General features: G+C 45.5%; 1 protein-coding gene across 1 annotated transcript in view; it reads right to left on the bottom strand.

Moving 5' to 3' along the window:
- LOC140427387 (uncharacterized) overlaps positions 1-24,823 on the bottom strand; it is a 190,144-nt gene that overhangs the window by 57,208 nt on the left and 108,113 nt on the right. The window lies entirely within an intron of this gene.

Below are 24,823 nucleotides of genomic sequence, written 5' to 3'. Positions count from 1 at the left end.
TTCATCAAGTTGACAAAGCCAAACCGCAGCACCCCCCCCCCCCCCCCCTCATCCCCGTTACAGCAGCAACTCCTTTATTCATGGAGCTTTACCCATCCACACAAACCCCCAAGTCAATGCACTAACCCTCCTGAAAAAAAGCCTTTGGAATAAAGATCGGGAGGTTCTGGAACACAATTAAGAATATATTCAAGAGGCAGCTAGATATAGCACTTGGGGAGAATGGGATCAAAGGCTATGGGGAGAAAGCAGGATTAGGCTATTGAGTTGGATGATCAGCCATGATCGGGATGAATGGCGGAGCAGGCTCGAAGGGCCAAAAGCCCTCCTCCTGTTCCTATCTTGTATGTATGTATCTATGTAACTTGGGAGAACCGTCATCTTCACAGACAGAACCCACCCCGCCAGTGACAGTGGGAGCACTTCCCACCTTTTAAAATCCCCCCTCATTTGCTCCACCAGCGGGGCCAGATTCAACTTGTGTAACTGCTCACACCAGCACATCTCCTGTCCACCAGGGGCGACGACACTCTTAACCACTGCTACTCAAAAATCAAGGGTGTCTACCATTCATTCCTTTGGGAAATCATAGAATATCATAGATTATCATAGAATTTACAGTGCAGAAGGAGGCCATTCGGCCCATCGAGTCTGCACCGGCTCTTGGAAAGAGCACCCTACCCAAGGTCAACACCGCCACCCTATCCCCATAACCCAGTAACCCCACCCAACACTAAGGGCAATTTTGGACACTAAGGGCAATTTATCATGGCCAATCCACCTAACCCGCACATCTTTGGACTGTGGGAGGAAACCGGAGCACCCGGAGGAAACCCACGCACACACGGGGAGGATGTGCAGACTCCGCACAGACAGTGACCCAAGCCGGAATCGAACCTGGGACCCTGGAGCTGTGAAGCAATTGTGCTATCCACAAGGCTACCGTGCTGCCCAAATCGGACCATAAGACGGTGCTCCGTCTCCCGGCATACAAGCAGAAACTCAAGTGGGAGAATCCAGCGAAGATGGTGGTTCAGTGCTGGTCCGAGGAAACAGAAGAGCTCCTACGTGACTGCTTGGAGACAGTGGACTGGTCCATATTTAAGAACTCAACGACCAACTTAAATGAGTATTCCACCACCGTCACAGACTTCTCAGCAAATGTGTGGACGACTGTGTGTCAAAGAAAGCAGTACATACGTTTCCCAACCGGAAACCATGGCTCAATCGCGAGATTAACTCCCTACTGAAGGACAGGTCTGAGGCGTTCAAGTCAGGTGACCCTGACCTATACAAGAAATCCAGGTACGACCTCCGCAAAGCTATCCGAGATGCCAAGAGAGAATATCAGACCAAACTAGTCACAGACTAGCGTTACAGACTCGCGGCAGTTGTGGCAAGGCCTAAACAACATAATGGGCTACAAAACGAAGCCGAGCAGTGGGTCCGGACGGGATCCCTGGTCGTGCACTAAGGGCCTGCGCAGACCAGCTGGCAGATGTGTTTGTGGATATCTTAAACCTGTCCCTCCTCCGCTCCGAGGTCCCCACTTGCTTCAAGAAGACCACCATCATATCGGTGCCAAAGAAAAATCAGGCAACGTGCCTCACTGACTACCGTCCGGTGGCCCTGCTTTGAGAGGTTGGTCATGAAGCGCATCACCTTCATACTCGCAGAACACCTTGATCCACTGCAATTCGCATACCGCCGCAACCGGTCCACAGCAGACGCCATCTCCCTGGCCCTACACTCATCCCGAGAGCATCTCAACAAGGACTCCGACATCAGACTTCTATTTATTGACTATAGCTCCGCCTTCAACACCATAATCCCAGCCAGGTTCATATCAAGCTCCAAAACCTAGGACTTGGCTCCTCACTCTGCACTGGATCCATGACTTTCTGACCTACAGACCACAATCAGTAAGAATAAACAACACCACCACCTCCACAACTGTCCTCAATACCGGGGCCCCGCAAGGCTGCGTACTTAGCCCCCTACTATACTCCCTGTACAGACACGACTGTGTGGCAAAATTTGGTTCCAACTCCATCTACAAGTTTGTTGACGATACGACCATAGTGGGCCGGATCTCGAATAACGACGAGTCAGAATACAGGAGGGAGATTGAGAACCTAGTGGAGTGGTGGAGCGACAACAATCTATCCCTCAATGCTAGCAAAACGAAAGAGCTGGTCATTGACTTCAGAAAGCAAAGTACTGTACACACCCCTGTTAGCATCAATGGGTGGGGCTGAGGTGGAGATGGTTAGCAGTTTCAAATTCCTTGGGGTACACATCTCCAAAACTCTGTGCTGGTCCACCCATGTCGACGCTACCACCAAGAAAGCACAACAGCGCCTAAACTTCCTCAGGAAGCAAAGGAAATTTGGCATGTCCACATTAACTCTGACCAACTTTCACAGATGCACTGTAGAAAGCATCCTATCTGGCTGCATCACAGCCTGGTATGGCAACCTCTCGGCCCAAGAGAGGTTCAGAGTGTCGTGAACGCAGCCCAGTCCATCACACGAACCTGCCTCCCATCCATTGACTCCATTTGCACCTCCCGCTGCTTGGGTAAAGCGAGCAGCATAATCAAAGGCCCCTCCCACCCGGCCTACTCACACTTCCAACTTCTCCCATTGGGCAGGAGATACAAAAGTCTGAAAACACGCACGATCAGACTCAAAAACAGCTTCTTCCCCACTGTTACCAGACTGCTAAACAACCCTCTTATGGACTGACCTGATTAACACTACACCCCTGTATGCTTCACCCGATGCCGGTGTTATCGAGTTACATTGTATACCTTGTGTTGCCCTATTATGTATTTTCTTTTATTTCCTTTTCTTTTCATGCACTCAATGATCTGTTGAGCTGCTCGCAGAAAAATACTTTCACTGTAACTTGGTACACGTGACAATAAACATAAACGAACAAACCCCACGCCACCCGAATGCCCAGATACCTGAAACTCGCCCCCACTACCTTGAATGGCAATTCATCCAACATTCTCTCCTGCCCCCTCACCTGGATCAGGAAAACCTCACTCTTGCCCATGTTTAATTTGTACCCAGAGAACCGTCTGAATTCCTCCAGCATGCCCATGATCACCCCCCCGTCCCAGTGGGTTCAATATGTAGAGCAACAAATCGTCCACATACAGCGAGATCCTATGCACCCCCCCCTCCACCCGCACTATCCCCTGCCAACCCCTTGATGCTCTAAACGCTATTGCCAATGGCTGTATCGCCAAGGAAAAGAGCAATGGAGAGAGTTGGCATCCCTGCCATGTCCCATGATGTAACCTAAAATACCCCAAACTCATCGCTTCGTATGCTCACATGTTGCCGGCACCCGGTACAACAGCCAGACCCAATCCACAAACCCCTGCCCAAACCAAAACCGTCCCAGCACCTCCCACAAGTAATCCCATTCCACCTGGTCAAAGGCCTTCTCCACGTCCATAGCGGCCGCCACCTCCACATTTCGTACCTCCGGGGCCATCATTATAACATTTAACAAACGCCTAATATTGACCAACAGATGCCTCCCCTGTACAAACCCCGTCTGGTCTTCCCCTATCACCCCCGGCACACAGTCCACAATCCGAGAGGCCAAGATCTTGGGCAGCAACGTTGCATCCGCATTTAGCAATGAAATTGGGCGGTAGGACTCACATTGCTCCGGGTCCTTATCCCTCATTAAAATGAAGGAAATTGAGGCCTGCCACAACGTTGGGGGGGGGAAGCTCCTCTTTCTCCTTTGCCTCATTTAATGCCCTTACCAGCAGGGGCCCCAGGTCTTCAGAGAACTTTTCATAAAATTCCACTGGGAAGCCACCCGGGCCCGGGGCCTTCCACGCCTGCATCTCCCCCATACCCTCCATCACCTCCACCAATCCAATGGGCGCTCCCAGGTCCTATCTGTGGAATTCTTTACGACAGGGGGTTTTACAGGCTGGGTCATTAAGAATGCTCACGGCTAAGACAGACAAGATTTTTAATCAGAAAGGGAACCAAGGACTATGGAATAAGGCAGGGAAGTGGTGTTGAGGATTATCATTTCAGTTCATTCATGATCTCATTGAATAGGACAGCACGGTGGCGCAGTGGCAGCACTGCAGTCTCACGGCGCTGAGGTCCCAGGTTCGATCCCGGCTCTGGGTCTGGCCGTGTGGAGTTTGCACATTCTCCCTGTGTTTTTGTGGGTTTCGCCCCCACAACCCAAAGATGTGCAGGGTAGGTGGATTGGCCACAGTAAATTGCCCCTTAATTGGAAAAAATGAATTGGGTACTCTAAAAAAAAATGTTTAATGATCTAATTGAATGGCGCAGCAGACTCGATGAACCGAATTGCCTACTTCTGCTTCTTCTTATGGACGAAAAAAAGGCTGTTCTCATTAGCTGATGGTACAAGGTTTTGAGTGATTAGCACCTTGATATGGGGCATGTGGAAGGATGCTGCTGATGGACCGCCTTTCTTACCACCGGATTTGGAGGATCTTGTGACAGCTCCGCTGGTGGTATTTCTACAGTGCTGTGAGGTGCCTGATGGAAACTGTCCTCATCTCCAAAGCATATAGGAGCGTGGGAATCAGTGCCGCCAGGTATACCATGGCCTTATTCTCGGATTTCAGATCCCAGACATTCACATGCCTGACACCAGATCTTTGAAGCAATTGCTCTTATCGGAAATTTTTCATGGCAGGAGACTCCGAGGAGATCAGTGGAAACGTTTGAGAACATCCTCAAAGCATTCCTGAAGTGAATAAATATATCTGTCGGTCTATGGGAGAACCTTGCTTGTGACTGACCAAAAATGGAAAGACTCATTCGGAAAGGCAACTATGGCCAAGAACATGGAGAGGGTAATTTGAGCATTATGAGGATCTCCAAATAACCTATTTACCCAACATTTCAAGTACCACCTTCCTCACATGTGGCAGAGTATGCAGATCTCAGAACCCATCGAACTATAGTGGAGGCAAGTCATCCTCAATCCTGAGGGACTACCAACAGAATAAGAGGCACTTGAGCTAGGGAGTGCATTTAAAGTTTTGGACAAAAGATGCAGTGGAGGAAACGATAAAGAACCTTTTTTTTTTAAAGGCAGCCAGTGGAATGACCAGAAACTAAGAGTGGAGACAATGATTTTAAATGGCAATAGACAGTAATGTTGGATTCTTAGGATATTAAAATAAATCCAACACCTTATGTTCTAAACTTTGTACTGCTATTTTTTTTTTTTTTTTTACTGTTTGTGTTTGTTCTGAAAGAAATATGGCTGCAACAAGTCACATGACTATCCTGTCACAAGTCACAGGATAGTCAGATCCTCTTTCCTAGGGTAGGAGAGTCAAGTACTAGGGGACATAGCTTTAAAGCGCGTGGGGAAAAGTTTAGAACAGATGTGCGAGGCAAGTTGTTTTGTTTTTTTACACAGAGGGTGGCAAATATATGGAACACGCTGCCTGGGGAGGTGACGGGGACAGGTACGATAGTGGCACTTAAGGGACATCGAGACAAATATATGAACAGGGTGGGAATGGAAGGATACGGACTCCGTAAGTGCAGATGGTTTTAATTTAGGCGGGTACCATGGTCGGCTCAGGCTTGGAGGGCCAAAGGGCCTGTTCCTGTGCTGTATTGTTCTTTGTTCTCTTTGGCATGTCATCCTGGGAGCTACTACCAGGAGTTATAACAGCAAAATAATTCTTCTCAGCCTGTGGAATCTCACACCTCATTATGTAATCAACAAAATCAGATGAAGTACAGACAAACTGGCCCTCCAACCATGGGTGTGGGGGGGGGGAAGAGAGGAGATGGGAGACAGAGCGAGAGAGAGCCCTACTTGCGGTATCGGCATCAACTGCAAAGCAAAATCTACAACTCTGGTCTTCAACCAGCCGAACTCAAACTGCTAAGTGAAATAATTCCTCGGTTCTGGGGTGTTACAATCCATGGTTGTAAAACTCCTTTTTCTATTCCGCCCCTTTACTGTGTGCATGTGGGTTTTGAATGGAAATAAGTTAACCTTGTGGATTAATCATAACTCAAGTTTGCTGAAGGTTATTAGCAAATTAGATCACACAAGCCAAGGGTTTGAGAAAACACACCACCGTAAACATTAAATAATTCAAAACACCTTCTTCTTACTGAATTAAGTACAGCTTGCCTGCCTCCATCCTGTCTTTTATCAGGTACTTGTAGGGCTACAGTGGATAAATGAGACCGACTACTCTACAGAGAATCACATGGAGTAGTGGGCTGAATGACCTCCTTTAGTGTTGCATTAAATCTGGACTGATCATTTCTACATCAAAATGCAATGTATGAATGATAGGAACATATGTGCATAAAATCAATCCAACTTCTGCAGGCGTGATTGACATGGTGGGGTGGAATTGGCCAATTATCTCCATTCTGGTTGGAATTAGCAGTATTCCCATGTTCAACCAATTCAGATGGCTACCACGTTAACTATGACAAAAGACCACAGCACACAAAACAGACTCCCCAGTCAACACAAAAAATGGAAGAAAACAGGCTTACAGATGTTTATAAACAGAAGGAATATAAAACCCTTTTTGTTTTATAGAAGCATCGATGAAAGGTATGTACCCAGATTGTTAATAGAAAGCAGATCAGCAAAGACAATGTTATCAGCCTTGTGTCATTTGTGGGTGGAGCTTGTTAGACGTTTAGCTGCTGTTGTATGAAGAGTCAAAGGTTCTTCTCCTTTTTACGAACACCTTTATTTCACTTCAACAGGCTCTGCACAAAACTCTATCTTCCCATCACCTGACACAAAGGCCACCTGAAGCCTCTTCACGTATCAGTGTCAATTATTGGATACTTAACATAAATGAGACAACTAATTGCAATGTCTCTCAACCCAGTACTTAACAGTCTCCCCTTCCTTGGAGAAAAAAAAATTCGGTGAAAACAAAATTACAAGAAACTCAAAAACACAAACGCAATTTCCCCCCTTCTCTTTTTTGTGGAAGAAAAAAAAAGTCACAGAAACAGGCGCCCTTCATTAACAATGTCCAAAAGTTTCTGTGAACTAGCCCCTCTTTTTGTAAAACAGTCTGACAATTGATAGCTACTGTCGACCCATTTAATTTTTTGCTATTTCCCCTCTTTCCAACATATGCTTCAAACTTGCGATGTCTATCCTGAACCTTTTTTCATTGACACTTTTTATAGAGTGCACATTTTCCCACAGGGATTTGTCAATGTGACAGTCAATAGGTATATTACCCAAATATACTGCTACTGCTTGATCTTTCCCTTCTGCTGTGGGATGTCCTTTCAATAGTTCTTGAACTTTTCCTGCGGACCTGTTCACTATCCGAAGTACTATCTGAACTAGCACTGCGTTTCTGTGCCCTCCATTTTTGAACTTTGTGTTCCCAATCCATTGTCTTGACTCCCTCCCCTGAATGCTGTACATTCAACCAATGTTTATACTTTCCAGTGGCCTTCCCTGCTCTACTAAGTACAGTGCATCCTTCCATTGACTAGACCATTCAGGTAAGTATGTCACTTTTGTACCAACTTTTGAGTTGTCCTTTCGGAAAAATGGCCTGTTCTAATTCATCAGACATGTTGTGTTCCTCTACAGAAACCCTGTCTATATCAGTTAACTGGTCCTCATAGTTCTGTAACATGTGCGTACCAGATGACTCTGGTTCCTCGTCATGTCTGTCTGCTCTGTCTAAATTTGAAAATTTGTAATCTGTGCCCATTATCCTTGATGAATGTACCGTAACAGTTTGATTGCCACGTTGCAAAATAATTGTTTTGCCATCTATGTCTTTGATCTTCCCTGGACCTTTCCATTGATTAGAATTGTCTCTCTTATCGTATACTATGTCTTCTTGCTGAAAAACGGTATCTGATGGCAGCACGGTAGCATTGTGGATGGCCCAGGTTCGATTCCGGCTTGGGTCACTGTCTGTGCGGAGTCTGCACATCCTCCCCGTGTGTGCGTGGAATTCCTCCGGGTGCTCCGGTTTCCTCCCACAGTCCAAAGATGTGCAGGTTAGGTGGATTGGCCATGATAAATTGCCCTTAGTGTCCAAAACTGCCCTTAGTGTTGGGTAGGGTTACTGGGTTATTGGGATGGGGATAGGGTGGAGGTGTTGACCTTGTGTAGGGTGCTCTTTCCAAGAGCTGGTGCAGACTCGATGGGCCAAATGGCCTCCTTCTGCACTGTAAATTCTATGATTTTATGATTGTGTCTTAAAGCTCTGTGAATTCTTTCAGAGACTTCTGCTTCCAAAAACTCTTTCCTACTGCTATGTAATGCATTTAAATGCTCAGCAAAGGCAGAGCTAATTGTGGGCCCTTCACAAGCTGGAGACTGATCATCTAAAATGGACGGAATTTTAGGATTTCTATCAAACACTAATTGATCGGGACTATAGTCCCCAACCATCTGCAATGAATTATTTGCATGTACCGCCCATGCTAAAGCTGAATTGAGCTTGCAGTTTGGTCTATTTGCCAAAGTTTTCCGAAGCATGTCATCTATTACCGCATGGATTCTTTCACACACACCACTACTAAATGGGCTTTCCGCAGCCGTATTCATAACTGTGATATTCACGTTTTCACACATATCCCTAAACTCATCATTAGCAAATTCTCCGCCGTTGTCTGTAAGGAATTCTGCCGGTCCTGTCCCTATCCATTTTTGCACGATTTGATCCAGGATTACTGTGTTTTCTTTACTTCGTACAATCGTTGATTGACTAAATCTGGTTGCTAAATCTACAAAATGCAAAATAAATATATTATTGGCTTCATCCCAGATCTTAAGGTCCATGGCCACAATGCCGTTAAAATCCCTGGCCAAAGGTAGGGTTACTATCGGTCGTGCTGGCGTCCTTCTGTATTTCCTACAAACTTCACAGTGATCACTAACCTGTTCTATCAGTTTAGTATAGTCTTCATCCCTTACCGCTGCATCCTTTAATACATTTTTCAGCCTCCGAGAAGACGAGGAATTGAACTAAAGAAAAGAGCATTAGACTGGGATGACCAGTTAGAATAGTGCATTATGGACATTAATTTGGGTTGCAGGAAGTGAACAAAGAGATGGGCAAAGCATGGCGAGGGAGGGGGGGGGGGGGGCTATTGGGACTGGTTCTTTGCACAAAGGATGCTGGGAGGCAGAGGCCCAGAGGAAGGAAAGGAATGTGTAATGAGCCTATCAGAATCAGTGGCAGTTCGATTATATGACCAGGTCAAGGAAAGGGCCTATCGGAATCTTGTATTCGCGTATGTGGAGCTTGATCCTGCATGAATGTATATGAGACCACATGTGTCGCCTCCCTTTGTCTCACTCGCTCTGGGAGTTTCAAGAGACATGAGTCTCCTGCCTTCATCAGAGGGAGTGTAAGCTTGCAAGCTATTTGAAATAAACTAAAGGAATTTCTATATCCGAACTCAGCCTTTTGATTGAGACCAGACTGGACAGAAAGAACTCAATTTCTTCATTTGGTGGCAGTGGAGGGATTTCTACAGGCGACCACCGGTCATCTACGAAATTAGAATTAAACTGATCTCGGACAGAGAGAGAGGAAATGGGCCCACGACGTGAGTAGCTGGAAAATGTCGGTTTTCCTCTGTCGCGTAGTCTGATGAAGTTTAATCACTCGCACATGGTCAGGTAAGGTCGTCTCGACGAAATCAAAGGTCAGTCTGGCGGATTAGAAAACTAATTTCAATCAATATAAGTACGATTGAGGGCTATTTAACTGAGGGAATTTATGGGGACAATTCAGCTAGGGCTTGAGGGAATGTGCCTCAGAATTCAGTTTGCATGTTGGAAATTAAAATTGGTTGTATTGAATTACACTTTAATTCGGTTAAGGTCTTTAACGGGTTAAGAGAATGTTACAGACAATTCAGTTACGACCACTGAGGGAATGTTCTGCAGACAATTCAATGCCGTACAATTAGAATTGATTAAAGTTGGATTTTGTTAGGAGGAGATATGTCTTATGAGTGAAAAAGTTGGGAGATGAATGGCCACTAGGGGGAACCAGAGACTTGGAAAATTCAGAACCGTATCGGAAAAGAGGTGGTTTCAGGAATGTTTAAATTTACTTTCCAGTTTTGAAGAAGGGAAAAAACGTGCAAATTCAAAGGTTTATTGTCCAGTTGGTTGAGATGAATGAAAGTATGATGCTTTGAATTCCTTTCGTTTGAGTGGAGATCTTGGTGGATGAATGAGTGTGTGTTTAAAATAAGGATTTGTGAACTTCCTCTTGTATTCCTAGTTTTTAAAATGTTGTGTTTTGCAAAACGAAGTTGCACATCAATTAGGAGGTATACAGGGGCAGTTAAAAATGAGATTTAAAATGGGGAAAGTATTTGAAAGTTCTTTAGAAAATCAGTAATAATGCTTAACATTGTGGAAGTTATTTAGAACACAATTCTCAGGAAGTAAACAAAAAGCAAAATCAAAATGTATAAATTGGGATTTGTAAATGATTAGTTGAACTCGGCAGTCTTGGTTGGTTAAAAAAGAAAAAGGAGAGAACAATGGAATCTAAAATTGAAATGCGAAGACTAGGCATTCGATGAATTGAGGCCATATGTTCCTTTATTAGAGGCAGCCATGATGTACCTACATTTAAAAATTTTGTTCAGTGAGTTCCAGATAGTAGAGATTTCAGTATTTTCTCTGTAAACTCACTACACATCAAATTTAAGATTTGGGGATTTTCATATAGCAAAGACTATGGATTTTTAAAACTTTATTTTAAGACTACACAGGGGGAAAAGAAGATCCCAGTAGAAAGGAAGTGATATGGCACAGCTCCACTGGGTCCTAGTGCCCGCTGAGTTGCAAGAAGGTCACTAGCAGAAGAAACGAAGTTTAGAATGTTAACTACATTGCAGGCAGAGCTTCAGGGAATAAAGATATGGGACCGGAGCTTAGATTAGAAGTATTACTTGCAGTATCAGGAAATGAGAATCTGATGGCAGGGAACGATTAATAAAAATAGATGCAGAAATTTTAAAAAATTAAGATATTAAAACCAACTGATAACGTAAAGGAAATAAGGAAAGCAAACCTAGCAATAGAAAGAATGACACGGGGTTAATCAGCATACAATTCCAGCACACAATCCAGGGAGACGATACAGGCCGTAAAAGAAATAGCCCTTGACCAGAGGTGCCAAATGCGAGCTGGAGATAACGATCAAAGAGTTAGAACAGCACGGAATCATTCAAGAAGTCACATATGCATCGACGAATAGCCCACTTCAGGTAGTTAGCAAGCCTGCTGGTACATTTAGAATGGTAACGAATTACAAAGCATTAAATAAGGTTACAAAAAGAAAAAAGAGAAGGATAAACGGTATTTAATAAATCCACAAACTACATTGGAGAAGGTGGCAGGCAAAACTTATTTAACTAGTATAGATTTAGCCAACTGATTCGGGAGTGTACCGTTAGACCCAGACAGCAGGGAAAAGACAGCATTTACCTTTGGCACTAAACATTACATGTACTGTAAATTGCCACAAGGATATGTTAATTCCCCAGACCACTTTCAGGCAACAGTAAGGGAGTTGATTAAAGATGATTTGGCTTTAGTATATATTGATGAAGTGTTAATTGGAGATGATGATCAGGGGGACACATGTTGAAAGAGTGACCAAAATTATTAAAGCACTTAATGAAGCAGGGTTTAAGATAGGGCTAAAGAAATGCCAGATTGGCAGGAGCTAAGTCGATTATCTAGGGCCGTCAGTGTCAAGGGCAGGTGGGGAAGCCAGTGTTGGGATGAGAGAGAATGCTGCTAGAATCGCAGCGCCCGTTTCACGAAACAGGGATAAGCAAATCATGGGAATTTTGGGGTATTTGAGAGCAGTAGTGGAAGACTTTGGTCTTTATGTTAGACCCATTTAGATTCTGCACAAACCTCTATCTTCATATCACCTGACAAAAAGGCCACGTGAAGCCTCTTTATATATCAGTGTCAATTATTGGATACTTAACATAAATGAGACAACTAATTGGAATGTCTCTTAACCCATTACTTAACAGAGCTGGGCTGGGGCTGTCAGGTGAGGGTTTTTAGTATTTGGGGTTCAATTTTGGTTTGTTGTTTTGGACTGCAGAAGGTAAGCAGTGTTTCCCTGTCTTTATTTTAAAGCTGTTACAGGGAACTGAAAGCACATTGGATGTGGCAAACTACCGTGGTAACTTTAAAGATAGAGTTGCTTTCCGGAAGGAGTTTTGAACCTGCTGGCTGGAGGCTGGATCTCGGGGAAAGGATCAGTCCCATTCAAGTGAGATTACAGTGTGATGGGCCATGCCTTTGAAAGGGGTTTTGGTTTATTGGATTTGTATTGAATTGCAACAGCTACTAAGGGGGATTCATTAACAGTTCTATACATAGATTGCTGTAGCTGTTGTGTTTTCTTTATGTTTGTAATTTTTAGCAAAGTTCTTGTTTTATATATTTTTAACTACATTCTTATAATAAACTTTGTTTTGATAAAAGCACCTAGGAAGTCTGATGAATAACACCTGAAGTGAAGGCTCATCCTAGCCAAATTCAACAATTACAGGTCAGGTGAACTTCATAATATGCTTTGGAGTTTCTAAGCCCTGGCCCATAACACACATACTTTTTCTGCATAAAACATTATTCAATTAAACATATTATTTTTGCTTCATTTGCTTGATGCAAAACTTGGTTATTAAGATGGGCCTTGTGGCGTAACTAATCTGTAATAATCATGATATTTTAGAACGGCCCTGGGACTTCATTTTGTTTGCATAGATCCATTTAGCCCCACTAAAAATAGGTGGTCACTCCATGGCACTTAATGGACAGCAGCAGACCAATTCTGGTACACTATAATCAAGACATTTTGGAGCTTGCAGCAGAGCAAGAAAATGTCCAGAGGAATTTACCCTAGTTTTGGCATATGTAAATAACTTATCCCACAAAGAGCTTATGTTTCGAAAATTATGCAGAACATGACAAGGAGATTGCCAGTAAAAATATTAATAAATGGTCAACATCATTTTTAAAAGTTAGGAAAAAATATCACATTCCCAAATATGTTAATTTTTAAATTGCTGGATGTTTTGCAAACAGATGGACGCGGTTGAAGGAGGTACAACCAGTTCTGCAGCATCAGAATAAAAGGAAACTGCATTGATTCAGTTTGTTTTCCAATAGCTATTAAATTGAAATCCAGTTTTAATTATAACAGAAGTCAAAAGTGTTACAGAGTAACACACATCTCGCCTGAGGTCAAGGCCAGCCTGACAGTAGCCACCCCCCACCTCCTTCTCATCAGTATTATTAATTTCCAGCTGCTGGATCGATTCCCAGACTTGCCATTAGGCACTCCAGTCGCAAATTAGTTTATCCTCTCGCTCTGCTGCTTGTTGCATGCACTAGTTCGAGTCAGTTCAACGCTCAATTCAGTGCCTCGGTTGTGTTGTCACATTTGATATGGAGAGGCTGAGCTGGTTCCTTGCCCATCTCGATCAGGCCAGAAAGGTCCCAAGAATTCATACAATTCTACAGATGTTTTTCTGGTGCACAAAGACAATCAGGCTCAGGTTGTGCATGCTGGCACCTGCAGCCAATCAAAATACTCCCAATTTCTGCTAGTCTCTATGCTCTTCGCCCGTCATCGCCTCGCCTAGCTGTACTGAGCTGAGGCGCATTTAAATCTTAAACTTGGGCTTTGAGTTTCAAATTGAGGGAAAGTGTTTGGCATGAAAGAGTAAGTCTGTGCAGACTCGATGGGCCGAAGGGCTTCTTCTTATTTCTGCGAAATCATTGCAGGTGATGCTTAGAAAATCATATGATCAGACAGGGCCAACACGGCTTTGTGAAATGGAAATAATATTTAATTAATTTATGAGTCTTTTGAGGAAATAACAAGAAAGGTGGGCAATGGGCAACCTGCAAATGTGGTGTACTTGGATTTATAAAAGGCCTTTGATAAGATGCCACATCAAAGGTTGCTACACAAGACAAGGGAATATGATGTTGGGGGTGTCCTATAAGCATGGTTGAGGGTTAGCTAACCGGAAGCAGACTCTGGATAAATGGGTCATTTTCGGGTTAGAAAACTGTAACTGGAGTTCCACAGACATCAGCACTGAGGCCTCAACTATTTACAATCTATATACATGACTTGGATGAAGGGACCGAATGTATGGTAGCTAATTTTGAAGACAGCACCAACATTGCTAGGAAAGTTGTCAAGAGGAAGTAACGAGTCTGCAAAGGGACATAGAAAGGTTGAGTGAGCAAAAATAATAATAATCGCTTATTGTCACAAGTAGGCTTCAATGAAGTTACTGTGAAAAGCCCCTAGTCGCCACATTCCAGAGCATGTTCGGGGAGGGGAATTGAACCCGCGCTGCAGCCTTCTTCCGCATTAATATGAGAAAATATGAACTTGAAAAGAAAAGCAGTCCACTACTTAAATGGAGACCGATTGAAAACTCACTGGTAGAGAGGAATCTGGTGTCCTGGTACATGAATCACAACAAATTAGTGTGCACCTACAATAAGTGGTTAGGAAGGTAATTGGGGGCGGCCCGTGGTACAGTGGGTAGCACTGGGACTACGGCGCGGAGGACCCAGGTTCGAATCCAGGCCCTGGGTCCGTGTGTAGTTTGCACATTCTCCCCGTGTCTGCGTGGGTTTCACCCCCACAACCCAAAGATGTGCCGGTTAGGTCGATTGGCCATGCTAAATTGCCCCTTAATTGGAAAATAAATAATTGGGTACTCAAATGTAAAAAAAAACATTTTTAAAAGGAAGGCAAATGGAACATTGTCATTTATTGCAAGGGAAATAGAATTATTTACACTTTCTTTTATTTTTGCCATTACATTTTTTTAATAAACATTTTAAATTATCAAATATAAACAGTAACATACATATTTAGAAAGATATACACATAATATATATCACATAAAAAAGAACCGAATCAAGTGTAAGAAGTTAATTAACGAATACAACGGAATAAGAAACCCTTATTACTAAACTAACCTCCTCTAACTCAACCCTTCTAACCCACGAACGTGTCCAGGTCTTTAAAGATTGAAATGAATGGCCACTATCTCTATAGAATCTCTCCATCAAGCATCTGATAGTATACTTGATCTTTTCCAGATGCAGGACCGATATAATATCTTCCACCCATGCAGAAGCTTTGGGTGGTGAGGGAGATCTCCAGTTAAGTAATATTCGCCTCCTGGTTATTAAGGAAGCAAAGGCAAGAACATCCACCCCCACTTCCGAGTAGAGTGATGGGGAGTCCGAAGGCTCCAGGGATACCTGCAAAATCTTGGATATGGTGTCAAAAAAGGAAAGCCAATACACAGCAAGCTGAGGATAAGACCAAAACGCATGCGCAAGATTAGCTGGTGTAAGTGAACAGCGGTCACACTTGAAAACTGAACCAAACTCAGTCTGGCACAAGATGAATTGGAATTCACCCTGTCGAGGGCTTCCCTCCATACCTCCTCAATAAGCAGAGTCTAGCTCCCCTATCCATTTCTCATATACTCTATCCAAAGGGGCAGGGTCCGAAGATAGAATGAGGTTGTTCAAATTTGAAATTGACCCTCTTCCCCTGCTGTGCCAAGGCCAATACCTTTTCCAGCAGGAAAGAAGGTGGGGTCAGGAGGAAGAAGGAAAAGAACCTATGTGAGAAATCCCGAATTTGAAAGAAACAAAAAAGTTTGGAACCAGTCAGATTGTATCTGTCCATGAGTTTTCCCAAGGCTGGCAAAGCCTCCATTTGGAAATAAATCCCCAAAGTGCATCAGCCCTCCCGTTCTCCAGGATCTCAACAATGGGTCCAAGATCGAGGGCATGAAGAGGTGGTTATCGCATATCGGGGCAAGTGAAGACAGAGAGAAGATTGAAGTGCGGCGGAACTGCTTCCAAATCCTGAGGGAAGAGATCATCACAGGGCTCGTGAAAAGACCTACAGGGGAGAGGGGCAGTGGTGTGGTAATTATGGCGTGTAGGGAGGAGGCTGCGGTGCAAGACCCCTGCCTCCATTCTACTCCAGTTTGACCCCAGGAAAATGAACTATTGTAGGATTTTCTGTACATTGAGGGGCTGGTTTCGCACAGGGCTAAATCGCTGGCTTTGAAAGCAGACCAAGGCAGGCCAGCAGCACGATTCAATTCCCGTACCAGCCACCCCGAACAGACGCCGGAATGTGGTGACTCGGGGCTTTTCACAGTAACTTCATTTGAAGCCTACTTGTGACAATAAGCGATTTTCATTTCATTTTATTTCACATTGGCAGCTCAATAATAAAACAGGAAATTCTTAAGCCTCCTGATCCTCTGTCTCTCTGAAGCAGGGTGCTGCAGACGCTGGGACTCTTACCTGTCCAGATAAAAGCTGATATTAATATGCTAATTGTAATAAAAAATGCTTCGTGGAGGTCGCGGGTCGGATCGCTGCCGCCCACGATGGGCAAACGGACCTGTTTCACGGGATTTTTTCAGGACCTGACAACCTGAATCGGTGGAGGAGACGAAAGGAAGAGGTTTTCCCCCCGGGGTATGGACAGTTGGACCAGAAGTGGTCGAGTGGAGCGGCAAAGATCGAAGCAGGAGTAGCGGGGACCCCAGACCGGGCGGCGAAGCATGGCGGACGGCAGGGACCAGGGAGCGGAGGCTCACTGGCCAAGGAAGCAACAGATGGAGTTTTTTAGGAACTGCTTCACCGAACTGAAGAGGGACATGTTGGACCCGATGGACCGAATGGTCGAGGCGCAGGCGGTCCAAGAGAAGGCACTAAGGGAGGTCGAGGTGAAGCTCTCCAGCCAGGCGGACACGGTAACGGAGCTGGAGCACGAGGTGGAGGAGCTGAACTCCCGCCAGAGGAGGATGCAGGAGCAACTTGAAGAGCTGGGGAATAGAGCCAGGAGGCAGAACCTGAGGATCGTTGGCCTCCCCGAGGGCTGTGAGGGATCGGATGCGGATGCATACGTGATGGGTATGCTCGGGGCGCTGATGGAACCGGAGGCCTTCCCTCGACCCCTGGAGTTGGATGGGGCGCATAGAGCCCCCGCAAGGAAGCCCAGGGCGGGCGACCGACCGAGGGCCTTGGTGGTTCGCTTTCACCGGCTTGCTGACAGGGATCGTGTGTTGCGATGGGCCAAGGCGGAGAGGAGCAGCAGATGGGAGAACTGCGAGGTGCGCATCTACCAGGACATGGGAACGGAGCTGGCCAAGAGGCGTGCAGGATTCATCAAGGTAACGGCAGCCTTCTACTCAGGGGGCACCAGGGAGAGTAGAAGGGGCAGGCTAGGGCCAAGCGCAGGGCAGACCTGGCAGGTCAAGCCTCGGGGGGGGGGGGGGGGGGGGGGGGGGGTGTCGGGGGGGGGGGGGGGGGGTGTCGGGGGGGGGGGGGGGGGGGGTGTCGGGGGGGGGGGGGGGGGGGGGGTGTCGGGGGGGGGGGGGGGGGGGGGGGGGGGGGTGTCGGGGGGGGGGGGGGGGGTGTCGGGGGGGGGGGGGGGGGGTGTCGGGGGGGGGGGGGGGGGGGGGGGGGGGGGTGGAGGAGGGGTGTCGGGGGGGGGGGGGGGGGGGGGGGGTGGAGGAGGGGGTGTCGGGAGGGGGGGGCAGCCGGGAAGGAGAGCAGAGAAGACTTAAGTGGGCAAGGGGGAGAAGATCAGCGATTCCCCCAGAGGAGAAAGTCGCTTGCAGGGAACAGCGTAGGAAACCGACAGCAGCAGCACCCGGGGGGGCGGGGGGGTTTAGAGCCACATTAGTTTAGTTGAACACGTGGGGCATGGGCAAACAGAGCTGATAGGGGAAGTGCCTTATTAATTTGTTTATTCTTTCCCACTGTTCGTTTTCAATATGTTAAGGCTTTTGTATATGGCCTTCTTTTTTCTCTGTAAATGTTACAAATCTGTTTTTTAAAATTTTTAAATAAAAAAAAAAAACCAAAAAAATGCTTCGGGAAAAAAAATGGGGATACATTGAAAAAGAATATAAACCTTGGGAGCACATTCACCTTGACAGTTTGGATCCTGCCCGCAAGAGTCTACGGGTGACTATTTAACTTCTGCAAGTCCAATTTAATCTTACTGATGAGGCTTGAAAAGTTCAGTTTGTGGTGTCACGCCCAGTTATGGGCTACGAGGATCCTCAGGTATCGGAAATTAAGAGGTCCAAAAGATGAAACAGCAGCAAACCATAGAGACCCTCTGGCCTTCGGGTTCACTGGAACACATTCACTTTTACCCAGGTTTAATAATCTTGAGAGTATCTTCATGATGTTTACGATTGAGGAGACCAGATCCATAATATGTAAGAGTAGATCATCGGCATAGAGCGAGACCGGTGATCCTGTCCTTCAGTGTGTAATCCCCTCCATCTGCCCGATGACCTCAATGCTATTGCCAGAGGTTCAATGGCCAGTTCAAGGAGCAATGGAGAAAAGGGAGCAGCCCTGTCTAGATCCCCTGCCTCGTGGAAAATATTCTGCGGTCATATTTGTGCGGACATTGGCTTTTGGGGCATTGTACATCAAACAACCCCAGGAGGAGAATTTGGGGCCAGATCTCAAAAAGCTAGTTCCACTCCACCCGATCAATGTTTTTTCTGCATCCAAAGATACTATAACTTCCAATTCCCGAGCAGCCAGGGAGGAAAAGGACAAAGCTCAATAGACGTCGGACATTTGTCAATAACTGTCCACCTTTAATAGAGCATGTCTGATCTTCCGGTATTATAGTTGGAAGACTGGGCTCCATTTGGGATGCCAGGGCTTCAGCCCAGTCATTTTCAAAGTCAGGGTCGCGACCTGCAAGAGGAACGCGGGGCCATTGGCCATGGCGTTCCTGATCGAGGGAAGTGCCCAACAGCTGCGACCAGGTTTTTTAAAATTCCAGCCACGACTGGCTTTCAGAATGCCAGCCATTCCACGCATGAGTGCTCCCTCAGCAGTGCGCAGGCCTGGAGTCCAGCGAGGCAGACTACCTCCTGCTGACGTCAGCGGGCTGACCAAAGAACAATTCTTTCAGAAAATTGATGGAGTCTTCTCTCCAGAAGTGGCAGAGAGCAGGTCACATGATCCATACGCTGACATCACATACTCTGGGCGCGAGAGATTCCTCCATTTTGTTGCTGCCAGCAGTGCTGGTGTGAGCTCCAGGACCTCTGGTGAACAACCCATGAAGAAGCTGAAAACAGGACCAAAGCAGTATAAAGATGATTTCTTGAGGTATGGGTTTATTAGTTGTGCCACTGCAAATCAGGATTCCAAATTAATATACATGTGTTATATGTAGGGAAGTACTGGCAAATGAAAGATTAAAACCCTGAAAACTTCAAAGACATTTCAAGACAAAGCATGGTGTTTTTGAGGACAAACATCTTAATTTTTCTTTAAAATGGTGCAGTGAGATGCTGAACTCCTTCGCAGAAATGCAACATTGAATGACAAAACAAGTGAGATTGTGAGGACCAAGCAGGCTCAGCTGTCACATTAAAGGTAAGCAAAAAAGTTGAGGGCGGCAGGTGGCGTGAAGGATGGCTGGTTGATAAAAATGGGTCTCAGGCAAAAAGTTTGAAAAACACTGCTTTAGCCAGGCTTTTAACATCTGTGTTAAGGAATGAAATGAGTCGGTAAGACCTTCACTCTACTGGGTCCTTACCCTCTTTAAGGAGCACCAAGATTGTGGCTTGGGGAAGGGTCGGGGTAGTGTTCCCCTAGACAGTGAATCATTGAACATGTCCAATAATAAAGATATTAGCTGCTCTGAGAACCTCGGATGGGAAGCATTCCGGGCTGGGGGTTTTACAGGATTGCAGCCAACATATTTTTCTGTACTTCTTCTGGGCTTAAGGAAGATTCCAGTTCCTATTTCCTGCCTTCCTCGATGGTCGGGATGTGTACACCATCTAGAAACCTCATCCTGTCCAAGATCCTGATGAAGGAGCTGCGCTCAGAAAGCTAGCGATGCGAAACAAACCTGTTGGACTTTAACCTGGCATTGTAAGACTTCTTATTTTGCCCACCCCAGTCCAACACCGGCATCTCCACATCCTGAATATCGGTGTTCGACCTCCAAGAGGGCTTCCACCAACCTTTTGTTGTTCCACTCTCCTTTTTTACGATGTGAGCTTTATAGGAGATAATATCCCCCTTTATAACGGCCTTCAGGGTTTCCCAGAGTATTGAAGGAGAAATTTCTTCTGTTTTGTTGAGTTTGATAAAGTCTGCTTTGGCAGCAGACAAACGCTCACAAATATCTGTCATCAGACAGTAAAGTGGTGTCTAGTCTCCAGGGCGGGCATTCAAGGGGGGCAAAATTCAACAAACTGATCCAAGATGGCAACAACCGGTCACTGAGGGAAGGAGGGATTTGCCAACAATAAAAAAAATACATTCGTGAGTAGGCGCGGTGAACATATGAAAAAAAGGAAAATTCTGTATTTTTGGATGCAGAAAACGCACGAGCCGACCCCTCCAATATGTTCCATAAAAGAGATCAATGGCCTTGACATCTGGGATTTTGGCATGGAGCAGTCCAATCTCTGGTCCAAGACATAGTTTAAGTCCCCTCCTAGGATCATCCGATGTAAGTCTAAGTTTGGGAGGAGGTTCACCAGAGAGTTTATGAAGCTCAGATCGTCCCAATTGGGAGCATAAATATTCAATAAAATAACCAGAGTGTTTTCCAGTGAACGGCAGACAATAATGTAGCGACCATTGGGGTCACCCATAATCCGGGAGGATGTAAATTATATTTTTTTGGTGGATTAGTATTGCCATGCCTCTAGCCCGACCATTAAAGCCGAGTGAGTGAAAGGCTTGTCCCACCCAATTTTTGCAAAGCCTTATCTGGTCCTTTACCTGTAGATGAGTCTCCTGTAGGAACACAACACCCAAATTTAGACCACCCAAATGAACAAAGACCCTTGCCTGCTTCACTGGTTCATTCAAACCCTCACATTCCAGGTTATAAGACAGAAAGGAGAACCTCCAACACCTCTCCCACCTTGGTCAGCCATTACATCTGTAGACCAACAAGCAAGGAATCCTGTTAAGCCATAGTGAAGAGATCCCACCAGTACAGCGGCCTGATCCGGTTCAACGGCCAGGGCAGCACGGTAGCATGGTGGATAGCACAATTGCTTCACAGCTCCAGGGTCCCAGGTTCGATTCCAGCTTGGGTCACTGTCTGTGCGGAGTCTGCACGTTCTCCCCGTGTGTGCGTGGGTTTCCTCCGGGTGCTCCGGTTTCTTCCCACAGTCCAAAGATGTGCAGGTTAGGTGGATTGGCCATGATAAATTGCCCATAGTGTCCTAAATTGCCCATAGTGTCCAAAATTGCCCTTAGTGTTGGGTGGGGTTACTGGGTTATGGGGATAGGGTGGAGGTGTTGACCTTGGGTAGGGTGCTCTTTCCAAGAGCCGGTGCAGACTTGATGGGCCGAATGGCCTCCTTCTGCACTGTAAATTCTATGATAATCTATGAAATATAGAGTAGCGGACAATGTCAAACAACTAACTTTAACCCCCTCCCTCACCTTGTCCCCTGCTAAGCCAACAACCCCCAATAAAAATATTATATCCGTACAAAACCTGAACTTATACACTAGGCTCCCACTCACAGGATGTTTGCGAGCATTTTCACTATGTACTCTGTGGCGGTGTTGCCCTCCGTACCCTCCAGCAAACCCACGAGGCGGGTGTTCTGAGACCTGTTTTCAGGTCACTTACTTTACTTTTCAAATATTTATTCGTATCCAGGACTGAAGACATCTTTTCAAGCACTGCGATCCGATCACTGAGATCGGAGTGGGCCTCCTCCAGTTTTCTGACCGTGACCACCCCCTGGGCCTTCATAATTTTGTTCATCCCTCCTAATTGGTTCGATATTTGGAACAGGGACTTGTCTACTGACTTTTAACTTCATCGGCCAATTTGCATTAACACTTTTTCAGTTCAGCCACCACAATGCAGCTGATGTTGTCACCTGTTGGCCATGAAGCCGCCTTTGGGGGGGGGGGGGGGGAGAGCAGGATGCTTGCCGCCGCCATTTTGTTCCCCACCGATTCCAGGGATGCCTTGTAATCCAAGGAACATACTCAGCTCCCCTCTCTCTTATCTTTGTTATTTTTTGCCATTTTCCGTTGGTCCACTGTTCTCCCAACAAATTTTATATTTTTAGGGTCAGCACTGCCGATATTGCACTAAAACGTTCGGGTTCTGATCGGAGCATCTTCCGGTGCATGCTCCTCCCTTATATCCGCCGCCGGAAGTCCTTGCCATTACATTTTTGATCCATGGATGTTTAATAGACCTGTGACTTTAAGGCAAAGCAGCATGTACCTTTTAAATTAAACAGAAGGTTCCAGAGGGTTGTAATTGCAGATTGGCTGACATCAGTGCTGACTTGGTTTGATTGATTTGGTTGGTGGCCAATAAATTATCCAAAAAGGCTGTGCTCTGCCCAGTAACAGGTGGTGATTGAATCTGATCCCACTGGAAATTTTCAGAGCTTCAAGGGTTGAATTTTTGCTTTCACTTTGGATTCTTCAGCTTGGATGGTGGGTTCTAATTTATTCTCTCACAAAAGATCTCACTCATCCTCTCCATAAGGCCACTGAGTAGGCTGACTCTCTCTCCAGCAAGACTGGGTGTCATTCTCTCGAGACTGCAAAGGCTTGAAGTCAAACCACGAGCTGAACACAAGGCTTGATGTGAAATAAGTGTCTATACAAAAATATATAGGCCCAAATGTGAACCTCAAGGCTGAAGGTCCAGTCTGAGAAGAAATAAAGCGTCCCCCCACAAAGCCTGCTGCTAGTGAGTACAACATTTTCTAACCTTTTGGGACCCTGATGAATGACTCTGCAAGGAATACCATTGACAGCTGTAAACCAGAGGACTTTGATCACCCGGCATGCTGTGGGGAAAACGTGATAGAGAATCTCCATTTAAAGCAAAGACTCTTATCGTTTGACCTTCATCATTATTTTCACACTGTCTCCCACTTTGCATTTGTCTGTCTTGTGTGTGTGTGTGTGTGGTGGTTGGGGGGGGGGGGGGGGACAGTGAAAGGGGTGCAGTAGGTTAGTTTGCTGGTTATCCAGTTGTGCTTACTGCATATTTCATCATTATCCCTGTTATAAATGGTAATTGTGTTTCAACTTACAAACCTGGTGACTGTAATTATTGGGCAGCTAAGGGCCAAAGACTTTGGGAATTTTTTACAAGAATTATTGGTTAATTTACTTGTGTTGTGACTCTGGGATGAGTGGGGTTGGAATTGGCCGCAAACTTGCCCAGGGTGTCCCAAAAATAAAAGTAGTTTTACTGCAGCTTTCCAGGGCATTGGTGAGACATCTAGAAAACTTGTATAGTTTTGCTTTCCTTATTTGAAAAATTATGCAATTGCTTTAGAGACGGTTCATTTGACTCATTCCTGGGATGAAGGGTTAATCTTATGAAGAAAGTCTGCAGAGGTATATAGTTTGTGAGTGGGCAAGGGTCTGGCAGATGGAGCACTGTTGGTAAATGTGAGGTCATCCATTTGGGCAGGAAAAACAGCAAAATGAACTATTATTTAAATGGTAAAAAATTGCAGCATGCTGCTGTGGTGTCCTTGTGCGTGAAGTTCAAATGGTTGGTTTGCAGATGCAGCAGTTAATTAGGAAGGCAAATGGAATTTGTCCTTCATTGCTAGGGGGATGGAGTTTAAAAGCAGGTAGGTTATGCTGCAGCTGCATAGGGTGCTGGTGAGGCCACATCTGGAGTACTGTGTACAGTTTTGGTCTCCTTACTTGAGAAAGGATGTACTGGCACTGGAGGTGGTGCAGAAGAGGTTCACTGGGTGGATTCCGGAGATGAAAAGATTGGCTTATGACGAGAGACTGAGTAGACTGGGACTATATTCATTGGAATTCAGAAGAATGAGGAGGGACCTTATAGAAACATATAAAATTATGAAGGGAATAGATAAGCAGGGAGATTGTTTCCACCGGCGGGTGAAACTAGAACTAGATGGCATAGCCTCAAAATAAGGGGGAGCAGATTTAAGACTGAGTTGAGGAGGAATTTCTTCACCCAAAGGTTGCAAATCTGTGGAATTCCCAGCCCGGTAAAACAGTTGAGGCTACCATGTTGAATGTTTTTAAAGGCAAAGGTAGATAAAGGGATTAAGGGTTATGATGAGAGGGCGGGTAAGTGAAGCCGAGTCCACAAGAAGATCAGCCATCATCTTATTGAATGGCGGAGCAGGCTCGAGGAGCCAGGTGGCCTACTTCTGCGCCTAGTTCTTATGTTATGTTCTTAAGAACAGGTCGGGCCTATACCCATTGGAGTTTAGAAGAATGAGGGGTGGTCTTATTGAAACTTACAAGATCGTGAGGGGACTTGATAGGGTGGCTATCAGGAAGATGATCCCCCCTTGAGGGAATCTCAAGGAGACACACTTTAAGAATTAGGAGCCTCCCTTTTAAAACAGAGATTAGGAGAATATTCTTTTAAAGGGTCGCCAATGTGTAGAACGGTCTTCTCTAGAAAGTGGAGACTGGGTCATTGAATATACTCAAGGCAGAGTTCGATAGATTTCTGATTGACAAGGGATTCAAGCTTTCTGGTGGGTAGACAAGAAAGTGGAGACCAGAACCCAATTAGCAATGACCTTATCAAATGGTGAAGCAGGCTCGGAGGGTCGAATGCCCTACTCCTAATTCCTGACTTTTTACAAGACATTTCCAGAGCAGAAGAATTAAATTTTAGTGAGTCCAATAATATGGGTAGATA

The sequence above is a fragment of the Scyliorhinus torazame genome, chromosome 7 (genome assembly GCF_047496885.1).
Source record: "Scyliorhinus torazame isolate Kashiwa2021f chromosome 7, sScyTor2.1, whole genome shotgun sequence".
Classification (NCBI taxonomy): Eukaryota; Metazoa; Chordata; class Chondrichthyes; order Carcharhiniformes; family Scyliorhinidae; genus Scyliorhinus; species Scyliorhinus torazame.
This window is presented reverse-complemented; position numbering and strand designations above follow the sequence as displayed.